Genomic DNA, 17,679 nt, shown 5'->3' with positions numbered 1-17,679 from the left:
TCAGGCACTCCTCCAAGATAGCAGTGTACGTTTCTGCATTTGCCATTCCATTAATAAACTTAATTCGCCTCACCCCTTTGCTTGTTATGCATCCCCAGACCATCTAACCGGCGAGGAACTTTATAGTTAGCATTATGCAGTCGGGATAGTATGCCTCCGATTTTTATCTTCTGACATATCACTTCCCATCAGAGCCATGCAAGTTGAATTCTGATTCATCAGAAAAGATGACAGTGTCCAATTGGTCTTTTGTTCATGAAACATGCATTTTTTTAAACGCATGTTTCATGGACAAAATGCAAGTTTCAAAACACATGAAACATGGGTTTTGAAACTTGCTTAACCTAAGCAAGTCGCTTCTTCCTCATTTGTTGGGTCAACAAAGGCTTCTTGGGCCGATAGGCATGTAGACCACATTCCGAAAGCCATATTTGGATAGTTCGTGCACTTGTTTCAACACTAGAGGCCATCTCAAAATCCAGTTTTAGATAAGGAGCACTAGCATAGTGATTACAAAGGCATAGCCGTTTCAAATATCGATTTGAAATGACTTTCATGGGACAGTGCAACAGCTACACTTTTTTTTCTTGGTGCCAACTGAACATATGGAGCCATGCTTACACCTCTGCAAAATAGATACTAATGAGCGTATAACCTTCCAATGCCATAGTTATATGCAATACCTTTGCTTTGTGACAAACAAAATGACTGTAATCAAACAATGTCTTATACATTTTACTACAAATGTTACTTTTTTTAAGGTGATGCAAATTTTTTTTTTTGTCTGCCACTGTAAATAAGAAAAATTTAGTAAGAAGTTGAAACATGCATCTATATCTGCTAACATGTAAAATATAGTTCTTATTGAATTTATTGCTATATCTAAAAGTGTAAAATAAAAGTCCATCTTATAATTTTCAGTCTGTGATTGGGTTGTCTGGCGACTTGTAGTCAAATTGATTGATGAACAGCAAAAATTTGTTTAAAAATTTCTGTCCATTAATTTTTCTCTAGTTCATACAAGCAACATTGTTCTTTATCTGCAGTTATTTGTTTTGTTAACATGGATTTCATTGTAACGTATTTATTGTAATTAGAAATATGAGTAGAAGATATTTCATGTCTTTGCAAATTAATAATAGCATGCTTCCAATTGGAAAAGCCAGTTAAACATAATTGAATATTTGCAGTTCCAAATATTTTACAAAAAAACAATATATACCATTTGTTGAAAGTGAATATATTAACCAGTCACGATTTACCTTTTCATTGTTTGCTAATGTCCTTGTATAATATACACTTGAAAATTGTCCTTTTTCATTCAAAGGAAATGAAATGTTATTCACTTATTGAAGTCTAATTTCCACCAGCATGTCTATCCACTTCATAAAATTTTGGGGTAATGACCAGGGTCTGTGGTGGCTTCTGAGGGAATGTTTTCATCCAGTACTTCTGATTTTTTACATCCAATAGAAGCATAATTTTCTTGCTCCATTATAGGTTGCTATTACATTATAATCATCAGAAATTTGCTCCGATTCATCACCTTTTTCTACAAGTGCAGTAGTTGTAGTACTTTTGCAATATTTTAACATGATTCCTTCTTGTTTTTCTGGGTTTTTTTTTGTTGCTACTTGTTTGTCTGTTTTTTTTTTTTTTTATATATATATTCAGCTCCACTTAATTTTTTTCGGAAACATCTTACCTGGGTGATTAATCCTATAATTTTTTTAATGATTTGAAAAATTAATATTTAGTGTATTTTGCTCTAAGATATTTGAGTAATTTTAACTGACTTTTATTTAATGAGTTAAAAACGCTTACCCTTATTATTTTTGCAAATAAAATTTTATTACTATTAAATTAATAAAAACAGAAACGCTTTTCTAAATGATAATATTCTGTCTTCTCATACATCATGTCTATGTATCTCTTACTTTAGTCTCGATTTAATCCTCCACTTGCACAAACACACGAGTACATTGTCTAAGACTTGGTGCCACAATCATTTAATACAAATTCCACGCAAAGTATACTCTTAACAATCGACACAATTATACACAACGTGAAAAACAAAGTAGTTAGGGCTCCTATTGATATAAAATGTATTCATGGAGGCTAGTGCTGGTTTTCAGTTTTTACGGTATTTGATCATGCATTCCCCATGCTTTTGAGCGGCCCTGGAAGTATGCTGATGAATACCTGAATAAGAACACACACCAACACACAGTGGTACTAATACAATAAAAGTATGCTCAAGAATACTTCAGTGTTACTTGCTAATATAATAGTCACTGATGCTCTGAAATAATTATAAAAAAATTGCCATTTGTACTATACTCACAATAAAAGCATCAAGATATATTGGAAATGTTGTCAACTAAAGCTGTATGCCATACATAAGTGCTGATACCACAAGGCACATTTTGAATGCTGCATACCATATTCTCACATTTATATTGTAACAGGCTCACATCAAAGTGTTAGTCAAATTACTATTGTTGCAATTCCCACATGGCAGAGGTGTGATGGGGAAGGGGCATGCATGGGTCACATGTTAGATTTTTGGAGATTATCCAAGCTTCTTGTTAAAAAAAATTGATTGATAAAAATTTAACACCTTTAAGTGGGGATGATCTTTACCTGAAATTCTTCTCTAATGAACTCCTAGTTAACAAATTGGCAGCATAACCCCGCACAATGCCAATTTTACAACACAATACACAGAAATATTTGGCCACCTTTGATATTAATGAATGATATTATTTTAATCTTATTCTTTTACCCTTCTGCCCTTAATGACTGCTCAAAATTTGGAAGAGAAAAACACAAGTACAGCAAAGTTACCAAAGTGAGCTGAGCACTACAAAATTACTTTAGTAATATTCAGTGTAAAAAAAAAAAGTAAATTTTCACCAACAACCCAAGAGGATCCATAAATTAAGGTAAAGTCTTTCAGGATTTTTTCTGCTGCATTCCAGTTGTCAAAAAAGAACACTTTTAATTGATGATTGTTAACATTGATTGACTATATTTTGTTAAAAAAAAAAAGTCACTCCAGAGACATTATGATACATTTTATTCAGGACACAGGCACACAGAGTCTAGATCATAAACACTTGCTATATAATAGAGATTTCAAAAGAATTTATCCAGCAAGCTGGAAATATGAGACAATCCAGTTTCCCAAGTTTGGGTTTTTTGTGCAGTACATACATTCTTTACCGTATAGTTGAAAGCCATCACTACTCTTGAATATCAGTGGTAATTGGTAACTAAGTTCTCCATAGCTATGTTCATTGTCATCAGCCATTTTTAATCCACTTCAGGATGAAGGCCTCTCCAGCAACTTTCCAGTTCCTTCTGTTTTATTCAATGGCCATCCATTCATTACCCACAAACTCTTGAATTTCATCTGTCCATCTCTGTTGTTGTCTTCCAGGTTTTCTTTTAGCTCCTCTTGGGTACCATTCTGTTATTTTCTTAGTTCATCTGTCATTATGTCTTCGAGCTATGTGTCCTGCCGAAGTCCATTTCACTTCTTTAGTTCTGATAAGAATGTCCTTTACTTGTGTTTGCTGCCTAATCCATGTGTTTCTCTTCTTATCCAACAGTCTGATTCCTAATATAATTCATTCCATTCTTTGCCGTGTAGTTCTCAGCTTCTCTTTGATTCTTTTGGTGAGTGCCCAAGTTTCACTTCCATGGTGAGGAGTATACATTGGTTCATTTTTTTCATTTCAGACAAATTGAGATATTGCTCCTCAGTATGTGACTATATTTCCTGAATGCTATCCATCAAAAATTTTGTCTGCCCTGAAGAGGGCAAAGTCCTGCACCCACTGGAGATAGTGCTATACCACTGGGTGCCAACAAATCCCGTACCCACAGCTACCCAAACTTAGGGTACCAGAATAGAGGAAAAAATTAATAAATAAATCATAATTAAAAAAAAAAAGAGTAAAATAAAATAAACTAAGATAAAAATTTATAGAGAAGAGTAGGAAAAAAATAATAATAAAAAAAAAGAAAATAAAATAAAACAGTATTAAAAAAAAAACAACAAAAAAAGTAAAATAAAATAAAGAAATATAAATATATATAGATACAAAGTAAAAAAAAGGAAATTGCTAATAAAATAAATAATAAATAAATAAAATGATGGTGATATAAAATTATATAAAATAAAATAAGATAAATAAAAAACTAGTTGCCCAGACTTTCTTCTATTTTCTCTAGCAGGTATTACTAAAGAAAACAGAAGAAAAGAAAAAAAAATTACGCAAAAGTAAAAATAAAATATATTAAAAAATAAATAAAATAAAATAAAAAAAGAAGAGAGAAAGAGAAAAAAAAGAAAAGAGAAAAATACATATATAAATAAATTTAAAAGAAAAGAGAAAAATACATATATAAATAAATTTAAAAGAAAAAGAAAACAGATGAAAAAAATTAAAGTGAATTGTCTAAGATTGGACAAATCCCGCACCCACTGGAGGCAGTGCAATACCATTGGCTGCCAGCTTCCTCGGGTTGCCCAGGCCTGAGGGGAATGAAAGTAAAAAAAAAATAAAATAATAATAATAATAATAAGAAAAAAAAAAAACTGGATCTGTGATCTGCTAAGAGCTATTCAAGATGACAATATTTTATCTTTGCAAGACACCGCTCTCTGTTGAGGCTGACATTATTGAAGATGCTGGAGGCACCATAGGAGGTGAAGCTGAAGCAGGATTGGCCAACAGAAGTTTTCTTCTAGCAAATAAATCAGAAGCAAATTGTTGTAGGATTCTAAGGTGTGCGGCAGATTCTACTAGATATTTTTCGTTGCCAGGCAAGAAGGTGTTTATACAGTCTTGTAGGGATTTCTGTAGGTCAGCATAAAGTGGGCAGTGATAAAGCAGGTGGTTCCAGTCTTCCACGGCACCTCCGTGGGCAGGAGCAGCAGTGCGTAGCACGCGCTTCTTGATTAGACCGGGATTCGAGCCCATGACCACCAAATACGGAGGATGTGGAAAGGTCAGGGAATGACCACCGCATATTCCCGGAGCAATATAGCCTTAGTTGCTAATGCTCCTAAAAACCAAACAACAACAACATCCAGTCTTCCAGTTGGAGACAAAGGCAAGAATCGTTATTGCTTATTCTGAATTTGGAGTTGAAAGAGCCATGTCCAGTTATGATAAATGATGTGTAGAGATTTGGAGAGAACCATAGGGAATTTTTCTTGTTGGCAGTAAAGGAGATGTTTGTTTGTTATTTGGTTTTTAGGAGCATTAGCAACTAAGGCCATATTGCTACGGGATATGCGGTGGTCATTCCCTGACCTTTCCACATTTGGTGGTCACAGGCTCAAACTGCGGTCTAATCAGGAAGCATATGCTATGCACTGCTGCTCCTGCCCACCCAGCTACAGAGGTGCCAGTAAAGGAGACATCTGGTATAAATTTATATGTAGTTCTGCCTTTAGGAGTTGTATTCCAATGATCTTGCCAAATTTTTGTTAAAGCAGACCAAATCCAGGTTTTTTCAGCTTTGGTGTCTACAAGGACATCATTCTGTATTCCATAGGATTCCATGGAGGTCTGATGTTTTTGAAAGTAGCAGAAGGCACGATGTAAAATGTGCAAGTCCAGAGGTAATACTCCAGCTATGACCTGCAGGGCATCAGTTGAGACAGTTCTGCAGGCAAGGAGAGTAAATTCTGTCATACCAAACTGGAGCAGCACACATTGCAATAGGTATGAATACTGCCTTGTAATATAAGAGAACTCTACATCCAAGCCCCTAGTCGGTTCTCGTAATCCGAACAATAGCCATAGTAAATTTCTTGATTTTATCTATTAGGTGGTTTACATGGAGAGTAAAATTGAGCCTGTCATCAATGATCACACAAAAATGTTTTAAGTGCTTGACATATGGTATTTGCTTGTTAGCTATTTTCAAGATAGGAGGACGATGGATATTTAGTTGACCTTTAAAGATCATGAGCCTGGTTTTGGATGGAGATAATTTAAGTTTGTTGACAGTTGCCCATTTAATGAGATCCTTTAAGACCGGAGAAGCTTTTTCTTGAATTTGTTGCCTGGAGTTACCTGAGAAGACAATGACAAGGTCATCAGCATATGCGAATGGAGTAGCAAAATCGAACTGTCTAGTTAGCCACGTATTTAGTGTAATGTTCCAGAAGAGCAGCCCCAGAATAGAGCCCTGAGGACATTCTCTATTGACAGCTTGTGTTATGCTGCAGGTTTTTGAAGTAACCTGTATAGATCTGTGATCAAAGTAGGCTCAGATAGCTTGGTACAACTGAGAGGAGCACAAGATGTTCTGAAGGCTTGCGAGGGCACTCTCCCACCAGAGGGAGTCAAAAGCACCTTCAAAATCTATGAAGATGGCCATTTCGTATTTTGATGTGGAATTCTGGATGTAATTTTTTAACGCAAGAAGTGCATCTTCACAAGACTTGCCCGTAACGAATCCATACTGGTGAGGTGAAAAGATATCTTCAGTTTGGAAAAGATCATGGATTCGTGGGGCGAGTAGTCGTGCGTAGAGTTTTCCATTTGGTAGGAGAGAAATCGTACAGAAGGCTCTGGGGTCTAATGGGGGCTTGTTGGGTTTTCCTAGTAGTTTGACTAGTGCATTCTTCCAGAGACAGGGGAAAGTACCACAGAGAAGACATTTGTTGAAGAGATTTAACAGGATGTTAGGATAAGTTTCTCCGAACTTCTTAATGGCAGTATTCTCCAGCAAGTCAGGTCCAGGACATTTTTGGACATTGATTTTATTTAAAGCTGTTTGAAGCTCTTGTTGAGTAAACAGGTCAGTATCCACAGTGGAGTATTATTGAAGATTGAGGGTTCTTGTTATGGATTGAGTGGGCGAGTCTGTTGACTGATCATCCTGAGGGAAAAGTTTATCCAGAATCATGTGACAAGTCATGCCAAGTCTTGGTTTCAGAGTCATCGGTCACTATGGAGTTGTAAATATCATTGGATGGCACTTTTGTCTCTTCTAAGTTTATAGACTAGTCCCCATGGGTTTGAGTTGCCCACGTTGGAGATGAAAGACTGCCAGGTAGCGATTTTTTGCTTTGAGATTTCGAGAATATACTGATGTTTTATGGTTCTGTATTCATTTCTGAGTCTTTGTACTTCATTGGGAGGCCAAGAGCCTCCCAGTGAAGTACAAAGTCTTAGTCAAGCATTCAGTTGCTCATAAGTAAGGCAATTTTGAAATAGAAGGCTTGTTCTTCTGCATTAAGCTGACTAAATGAATTTTATCACGGAAGTCATGTTTAACTGATTCCGATAACAGTGGCCATTTTATATGCTTTATAGCAAATCTTCTCAAGTCCTGAGGAGGTAACCTCCGATTCTGTAAATTTGCGGTTAGTTTAAATGAAATTGCACGGTGGTCATAGAAATAGCTGTTATATCAAGTGAGGTATTAAATGCCACTATTGCAGATTTTGGATGTTTTGTGTCAGCATGTATGATCCGGGCAGGGATTGGGAAACCCATTAATTTTGAGTTGTGTCCATGGAGACTTCTGGAAAAATAGGGTTCTTGTAAGCAGAGCAAATCATAGGAATTCTCAGTGATGGCAACTTGGACTTCATCTGTGACATTCTTGGAGCGATGAGCATTCAGTTGCAGTATGGTAATATCCTGATGGTTAGGGAAAGTTGCATTAAGGGCAGCGGTCGGGTTGATGTTACTCATTAATGGTTCTTGTTTTAACCTGTTCTAATGTATTCTGGACATGAAGTGTCCTTTACAGAGTGATCGTAATCCTTATGACGTAATCCTCTTGCAGTTGATGCATTTTGGTGTATCCTGTTTTTGAGGACAGTCTGCGTGTACATGTCCTTCCATGGTGCAATGACCCCATGACACTACTTTTTGATTACAGTTGTGGGATGAATGACCAAAAGCCAGGCATCTAAAGCACTTGTTTACTGTTGTAAACCGACGGTACTTATGGGCTGATACCCAAGATAAAGTCTGTCCTGTTCAAAAAGACATTTTAGAAATTTTGCAGGGAAGCCAATGACCCAATTTGTTAAGTTGGCTTTAGATCCTGTATTAAACCTGAGATTTATGGATTCTTTGACTTCATCAAATTTGAAGCCAAAATTCTGAAGGTTCTTATGGTATATGTCAAATATGATAACATCTTTTGATAACTCTTTGGGAACATCATACACAAGTATTGTGGGATCATTCATCTTTGGCTTGGCTGCAGAGAGACCTTGCTTTATAATTGTCTCAGAAGATGCAATGTTGTCTAGATCATTAGAGCTAGTGGTTTCCAGAACAATGCCTTTATTCTTAATTGTGCGTAAAGATCTAATTTTAACATTTCTGTACTCTTCTCTCAGTGTTTTTGCAACTGTGTTTTTGATTTCATTACTTATTTCCATTTTGCAATTAATTGTGGCCCGTATGATCAATACATTTTGTTTTGGAGTTGTCTGGGAAGTTTAATGCTGTTCATTTGATCTAGGTTGTCTTCTGCAAGTTGTGGTGAAACAACAGTTAGAGTAACTTTTGCACTTCACAGTGTTCAATCCATGTTGCAGTATGGTGGCATGTCTTCTTAGAGGAGTCCGATGGGACTTGAAAATGGCATGCTTGGTAGATAACTTGTTTTCTGAGTTCTTCTGCTCTTATTTTTAATTTCTCATTTTCTATGATGAGAGTTATAAGTTCCATTTCAGTCCATTTATCCATAATAAAGTTTATGGCAGACATTATGTTATTTGCCTCATGGATGATATAGGCCACCATGACACGTTTAATCTGTGATGTGGCTTCATTTATAGATGTTAGGGAGTCAGTTATATCCTCTTTATTAATGTAATTGTTATTTTTCGTTATTGTATCTTCTGCTTTGCTACTGCAGGTATGCACCTGGCTGGAGGCATCAACAGCATACAGATGCTGTTCTGGCAGTTGGGAGCATTTTTGTGTTTCATTTGCTGGTGGGGGTTGGTTTGCCTCTCTTTCTTGATTAATAATTTCCCTCGGCTCTTCTAGTTCTGGGAATTCCTGGTCTAACCTGTACCAACGGTCTTCCCTTATCTGACGCTGCACTGTTTGTGGGCCTATTGCCAGGGGCCCTGAACTTAGGGTGTTCCATTTTTATGTTCTTTGAAAGTCCTCAAAAGAGGGGATGAAAACTGATGTAGTTTGAGGGACAAGTCTTTTTTATTATCAATTTTGAGGGTATGGCCCTAGAAGGGTATAGATGGTCTTAATGGAAAAAGGAGATTAAGACCTGGGAGGTCTTAATTCTTATCCAGAAAAGTAATTGGATGAAGGTGAGGGGTAAACTAAGACTCCTCTTGGAGGTGGTTGCTGCAACATAGGTACTGACACATTTTGCCTCCAATTTTTGTAAATAAATTTGTTTCAAAGGAAAATGGGTTCCTTCCAGAGGTAACAAATGATGCTGATTCTTTTGAGACCTGTCCTAAGTCTGTGGCTGGTATAGTTACAGAGAATCACCTGTTATAGATGACACTCATGCACATGAGATTGGTGGTTTGGTATGACAAATCTTTTTGACAGGAAATTCAATGAAGTCTCTTGGGTGCATATAAGTCACTGGGAGGGTACACTTATATGCTGCTGATCCTGTTGGGATGGTTATTTCTTTCCCAGCAGATCCTGGTGGAAAGCTATAGTTCAATTAATATGTGGAAAATCTTTTTTCCAAGGTAGTGATTAGGCAGGTGTTATCCATGGTAGAATTTAGAGAGTAAGGGAAATTGGTACAAATAAGGATGTTTTTTTTTTACTTAACGGATTGTTGGAATCCATTAAGTAGTTGATTAGTTATGGGAGTTTGAAGTTGACTACTAACCTCCATAGACTTAGCATGTGGGACAGAATTTTTTGGGAATACTGATGATTCAGAGAAACAATTTCTGATCAATGCCGGTTTCGCTCATGTTCAATGATTTATCTTGATGGGGTTACAAAGTTATTGGTCTTGGAAGTTACGATATCGTAACACTATCCAATATGGCGGAGAACAAAGGCAAGTACATCGTCAGAGGTATGTCTCAAGAAATACTGTCAAAATAATTTGTGAAAATAGTCTCAAGAGAAAGTTGTCTTTTTAGTCAAGGAGAGTCCACAGCCCAGTAAATAAATCTGGAAATTCAAAGCAGCAGATGAGCAAGAGTGATGATACAGCATCTCTAATTTCAATCCTAAGACTGACCATTGGTCACTTCCATAGGAACATTAGATTCGATATAGGAATTTCCAGCCTTCCCCATGAGAAACACTTGAAATTTTACAAACATGTACTTCAAATAATTCTAAATCAGATACACTTCTTGGCACTATCTTTGTGGGTCTTAATTGGGAGGGTTTATTTTGGAGTGTTAGTGTTGTGGGGGAAGGCACCACCCCTGCATCGCTGACGCAGCACCTTGTGCGTGGGATGAAACTTTTTTTCTTCCTAAAAGATAAATTCCTTGCTGTTTCTATGTTGTTGAGAACTGAAAATAAAATTATCTGTATTCTTATTAAAGTTTTTCTTGACCACAGTTCCACCTGTGCTTGAAAAGTTGAAAATTCAAACCTATATCTTTCCTTGCAGTTTATCTGCAATGTTGATGTGTAAAATTAAGCAGTGTTAAAAGGTTAAAATTAAAGAGTTTGTGTGTGGACGCTTGAAGTCTTGTCGACTTTATCTGCAATATATATTTCTATCGCCAGTTTATTTTTACACATTAAATTTTCTGCATTCTTAAAGTTTTTTCTTGACCAAAGTTCCACTTGTTCTTGAAAAGCTGAAAAATTAAACCTGTGTGTGTGCTTGAAGCCTCATCTAGTTTATATGCAATGATTGTTATTTTCTCAAACCTGTATATGTTGATGTGTAAAATCTATTCCAAAGTAAAATCCAAGATTAAACAGTTGTTAAAAGTTATTACCTGTTCTTGAAAAGCTGAAAATTAAACCTGCATTTGTTTTGGAGTATTATCAAGTTTTTATCTGCAATGATTACATTTTTTCTCGAATCTGTATATATCTATACAAAATAAAATTTAAAATTAAGCAGTTGTTAAATGCTTAAAAGGTTATTTTTCCCTCTAATACCAAAGAATCACACAGATATTTGCAAAAAAAAATTTTTATTGGGTGTAACCAATAGACAAATTCTAAAGATACCATAAGCATATAAATTATTCTTAACTAGCAACAGGTGAAATTCATGTCCATAAATATAATAGTCACTCATATTTTTTACATAGCACATTTTCTGCCTTTTTTCCATCTAGTTAAACAGAAAAGCACTATATTTTAGAGAATAACTGGCCTCTAGTTCTCTCGTCATAGCTACAACAGCCTGGTAGATGGCATAGGAGTTGAATTTTGGATGTCTATCTTCTCTCTCTTACATTTAGCTAAAAAATTTTGCAAAGTAATAAAAGGACTTGTGCTTAGATTATGTCCATAAACAGGTAAAAAAAAAAAAAAAAGCATTTCGAACAAACCAGAAAAATATTCAGATCTGTCGCTCACATACCTGATCGAGGTCTTCCATAACAGTAAGCTCCATTAGATGGAATAATGGTTTTTCTGATTCCAATAACTAAAAAATCATCGGTATATGATGTTTTAATGTGTAATACCTCCAGCTTAGAAATGTCAAGAGTTAATTGAACTTCTGTCCCTTGGTCATTAAGCACCCTTATAGTTGCTTTGGATTTACCTGTTTAAAAATGTAGTCTCTTCTGCCCTTCCAAGTAGGAGTACAATTTCACAAATTTTTGACTTCAATTCTAGCTTTTGGATAGTCTTCTAGAGCTATTAACATCTTCCAACAAGGCTGGAAATCAAAAAACAAAACTCTAATCATAGTTCTCTTTAAGTAAATGGCAGGTTGTGTGTGTGTGTAAATCTATCGTATAAAAATTAATCTTATGGTGTTCAGATTCTTTAATTTGGTAAAAGTAGGTAGATACTGCCAAATGATTCGGCATTTGCTATTGCTCCCAAAGAGGGTGACTCCTTCCCTTCCCAGTTTAATAATGAAGCTGGGGGGCTGCACATTTGCCATTGTTTGTATTTTCCTCCAGATGAGTCTGGTGTCCATGTACATTTGTTTACTCAAAGAAAAGTTAATCCAAGCATCTTTTTTTATTCTTATTTAGCGGAACTTCGCTTTCATTCTTTTAAAATTAATTAGGTTACTAGTTATGTAGATTTACAAAGCAAATTCCAAGCTCTATTGTTTTTTCCCTGTTTAGCATGTGTACAATCCTGATTCCACCAGTAATTAATGTGTTTACTTTTTTCCCCCTGCAGATTTTGGTATTGCAGAGGTACCAGCTTGCAATATCTAATTAGTTATATGTTCAGCGACATTATCTGTTGGCTAGGATTGGACTGTTTCATCCTCAAACTGAACATGAGATACATATTCATTCTATTGTGCCCTACAAAATTTCTAAGTGCAGCAATGCAATGCAAGGGAGTTTACCCATGTCTAGAGCTTAAAGAGAATTGTGATTAATTTTTAGGAACATTAGCAACTAAGACCATATTCCTCCAGATATGCTGTGTGTAAATTGCACATGTTGGGTGGTCGATTTACTGTTTTCTGGACAAAAAAAACCATGCTACCCTCGTCTGAGTTGAATTAATTCATCCAAGTTGTGAAAAGGGCACATAAAAATTAATTCAAAGAAAGTGCATCACCACTTAAAATTGTTATTGTATATGGCAATATTTCTTACAGATTGCATCCGATAAGGTTGACTCACATAGGTGAGGACGTAATATTGCATCAGCTGTTACTTTCAGCTATATAAGCATGTTCTGCAAGAGTTGCAGTCATTCTTTCCTTGTGTCAGGATGATGAGTTATGTGCAGTTGATGCCACGAAGAAAGAGTGCTATTGTTGCTTTAAGTGAGGATGTTCTTCCCCTGATGTTGCTTATAGCATGTCTTGTAATCAGTCAACAGTGAGTAGATTTCTTTCCAAACTCAAGAATACTGGTTCTGCTGATAGGAAAAAAGGAACTGGATGCAAACAAATCTCTACGCCAGAACAGAACCACGTTTTGAAGCACATATGCCTTAAAAACTGTAAAGCTTCTTTGTCTGAGCTGAAAACACAATGGGAAGAACATACAGGAATGGTAGCAAGTGCAGCAATCAGGACTTTTAGCCTGTCATCCTAAGAAGCCCTCCTCAGACAAAAAATGAATAAGGCCAGATTAATTTGGTGTGAGGAGCATAGTACGTAGCTCTAAAATGTAGCCCCAAGCAGCAGAAGTCAGTTATTTTCTTGGATGAGAAGAAGTTCAACCTGTATGACTGATGGGAGACGAACGATTCACTAGAGACATGGAGAATACCATCCAGACTGTATGGTGTCTACAAAGGTTCTGTAAATGCCAATGGATATCTGGCTATATCAGAAGGCGAATTGCTGCCGACCATTAGACTATTTTAACCCACCAAGTAACTGAATCTTTCTGGACACTGCTTCTTGTCATCGGGCAAAAAGTGTAAGTAGGCACTTCTGTAGTTACTTTAGCTTCCTTTCTGCATTACAAGCTTGATGGTAATGTGTTCTCATTTGTTCCAATTGAAAAAAAATGGTTGGAAGAACAGTCCATTACAACTGTTAGCTGGCCAGGAAACAGCCTGGACCTGAATCCTATAGCGAACTCTTAGCAGTTGCCAGGAAAAAAAAACCAGACCTTTCGCGAACTTCAGGAAGCCATATTGAAATCTCTGAGCGAGCACAAGGGAAGTGGTAACTGGTCTAGTAGATTTTCTAGGTCATTTGAGAATGAGAAATATATACATATATAGATGCTATTGTAATTAGTGTGTACTGCCACTACTTTAAAAGGAGTCTGAAGAGCAGAATGTTTGTATGAGACACTGTTTCTAACAAAACTCCCCCCCCCCCCCCCGATCTGGCAACCAAGTGTAATTTTTAATGGTAGGACACTTGTGGGTTTTAATAAGTTTCTTGTCCATATTGCTTGTTTTTATCAGCTGATAAAATCATGTAAATCATCTTTTGTATTACAAAAGCCTCTACAATTCCATTAAATGATTCCTTTTTACAATGTCGGTTTCTTTCTGACTGCTTTGCAGTTGTAGCTTGCTTGAATCAGTCTATTTCGCTTTCTTTCTTAGGAAAGAAAGCGAAATACTGATTCAAGCAAGCTTGAATGTGAGATTGACATGTCTTTTCTTAGGAAAGAAAAGACATGTCAATCTCACACGAAGCTCTAAAATTCTATCATCTGATACACTAATATTCTGGTGGTTAAAAGCAGTGGATGTAGTTATACGGGTTCTGTCACTTTCGGTTTTGGAGTTACATCGGCTGGAATGTATTGCAATTAGGCTTGTTCAGTACTTTTGTTGCAAGGGCACTGAATGTGGAGAGCAAGGAACGTGCCCAGTTGGCAATAGATACATTTGGAGGAACTGTAACTGTTTGAATAGTTATTCATGAAAATGCTGAGCAGCTGACATCAAGAATTGATCAAGCTGTTGAGAATTATGCTCCTAGTCAGAACAAGAATCTCTTTCTGAGTAACGATTCTTCTTTGCTTGGATGACTTTTTGTATACGTAGCTCTTAGACAATTTCCTCCTCTTATACAGTTAATAAGTACTACAGAGAGTAACTTATTGGTTGCCTTCCAAAAGTAGTAAGCTTTAATAGCTTTCCAAAATGTTGGGATTTCAGTCTCTACTAGATCTCCAGACTATAATTGCTTTACTGATTTTGGTGACCCTGCAGCTATGTATTTCTGCACATGGAACAGAGAATTTATTCAAGGGCTGATCTAAGTTAGTGATAGTTTAAAGGGAAAAAAAGAAGTGCTTTCCTTTCTAGAACTTAAATATAGTTTGTAAGAACTGACTATTAACAGGAACATAAGCAAACGTTTGCAACTCAAAACTATTCTTTCAGAAAATGCTATAGAGAATCGCTTGATCACTAGAGTATGTCACCTATGGCCAAAAGGTTTTTTTTTTTTTTAAATTTCATTCTATGAAGTAGTTGATTCAAATAACCAGTGATTATATTACAGCACCTACTGTAATTATTTTTGCTTCACTGTGCACACCTTTTGACATAATTCATCCCACATTCTGGAATGTTCTTTAGCACTAGTTGAGGCAAGAAAGCACATCTGTTCTACAACTGTCTTTCCTCAATTTGAATCTATGCCCCCTCAGGTTCTTAGTCTAAGCAAGCACAAGTATCTCATCAGCATTGAGCCTGCTAAAACCATTCACCTTATACACCTCAATCAGATCACCTCCCAGCTGCCTACTCTCCAGATGCAGCAACTTACAGAACTTAAGCTTTCTTCCTAAATGCATCCCTTTGTTCCTCTCACCAATCTTGTTGCCCTTCTGTCTTGTTCTAGCAACTCTACATCCTTCCTAAAATGAGGCCTCTAGACCTTCACACAGTACTCAAGGTGCAGCCTGACCATTGCCTTATGCAAAGGGATAATCACTCCCTTGTCTCTGCTAGCAAAATTCCTATATATCATTGACAAAACTCCCTGACCTGCTCTGGCCGCCCGTCTGCACTGCTCAGAGAACTTATCTGACTGCACAATTACCCCAGGTCTTTTTCATTCTCCACTTCCAAATGTAGTGCAACATAGTTGGTAAGTTTCTCTTGGGATACTGCTATCCATATCCAGCACTTTGCATTTGTCAATGTTAAAACTTCAGTTTCCACTTCTGAGTCCATCTGCCTAACTTTTCTAGATCCTGTTTTTACCCCTCCAACTTTTGTATCATTTGCAAACTAGTACATTAAGCCTGATATACCTTTATCGATATCATTGATAAATACACAAAACAACAGTGGGCCTAAATCTCCTGTGGAGATTCCACTAAAATATTAGCCACAGTGTTCATTTATTACCCCTCTGCCATCCCTTTACCCAGTACAGGGATGGCAGAGGGGTAATAAATGAATGGTAATAATTGGATACTACCATGTGGTCACATGGTAGTATCCAATCAAATTGGTCAGACAAGACTTTCCCCTTAACAAAGTCATGCTATCTGAACTATTACTGCAGTCTTGTCTGGGTGATCCTGCATCACTTCTTTAACCAGTGACTCCATTATTCTCCAGAATCGAAGTTAAACTGATAGGTCTATAATTATGTCACCCTTTGAATCCTCTTTGTGAATTCATTTGCACATCTTCAGCACGCTCAATCTAAAGATGCTCTCATAATTATGGCTAAGGGTTTGCTCATTTTCCTCACTGCCTCCTTCAATATAACTATATAGATTCCATCTTTCCCAGGTGCCTTTGTTGTTTAACTTCAACAATTTCTCATCTACTTTGCTCAATTACAAAATCATTTAGCTCCTTGTTAGTGTTTAATAAATTTCTGTCATCCCCTTCCTTACAGAATTCATGTGAATGTAGATGAAAAATACTCATTCAGTTTGTCAGCTATCTGAGCAGGATTATCACGAGTCAAACCACCATCAAAAGGACCAATCTGATTCTTCCCCTTCTAGTTTACGTAAGTAGTTTTCTTTGCATCCTTCACTTGCCTAACTGCCTGTGACTTGACTACCAACTAGCTTATACCTGCCATAGACCTTTGTCACCTGATAACTTATATATGCATCCCATGCATTTTTCTTCTCTGCTACGAGCCACATTATTTCATCCCATATACATTTAGGTCTAAATCTTAAACTGGTATATAAAGCCTAGTAGCTTACAAGATTAATTCCTTGAAGACCATTGGTGTACATGCACCTGTTCTTACTCTTAGTTATCCTAACACAGCCCATGTATTTACTTGTTCCATGATGACTCTGATCATTGTAATAGAAGCATTGCAAGATCACTTTCACCTCCGCCAGCAGCTATTGTTAATATTTTAGTCTGTGAACCCCCCCCCAAGCTACCAGTTTTCTGACCCACCTAACACTGCCTCAATAGTATCAGCAAATATTCTTGCACCCTTTCTATTTCAGTGTATCCCATCCCTGTAGAAGCAGTCTCCTGTTAGCAAGCAGACCATGATGAAAAAATTCTACCCAATGAGCCTTGCACAATCTCTCCAGGGCCAAATTGATACAAATTGTATACTCCATCCTATTATGTCTGGGCAGAACTGCAGAACTTTCAAATTTAACCCAACCCCTGACTTTGCCAATATGTACAATATCACCTTTTGCATCCTTGAAAGACATCTGCTCTACATCTACTTTTGCCCCTTGCAGACATAACCCTGATCCACTTATCTTTTTACATTAAATATACTCCATCTCCCTGAAATTATAGTCGCCAACAATAACTAGCTCTTATGGGACCAGAGCATTCTGCTGTGCAGATTGCCACTGTGTTACTGATGCACAGGAGTGAGCTCTAGCATTGAGTTGGGCAACTGAGAGCTTGATGAGCACCTCATTTTCTTCAAGGATACAACCCTACACCTGTGTCATAGATGCTAATCAAAATGCTGAGGTGGCACCTAATTTCTTCAGTCTGTGCACCATCACACACAAAGACATCCTCCTTGGCTAGATCATGTCCTGTTCTAGAAAGATCTCCAAACAGTTCTCATTTCACACGTGGTTTTTTTTTAGAATGATGCATTGGAGAATCACCCCTTTGGTTC

Source organism: Mastigoproctus giganteus, chromosome 6, assembly GCF_048544385.1.
Source record: "Mastigoproctus giganteus isolate SK-2022 chromosome 6, ASM4854438v1, whole genome shotgun sequence".
Taxonomy (NCBI): Eukaryota; Metazoa; Arthropoda; class Arachnida; order Uropygi; family Thelyphonidae; genus Mastigoproctus; species Mastigoproctus giganteus.
The sequence above is the reverse complement of the archived record's forward strand: the minus strand, read 5'-3'. Positions refer to the sequence as shown.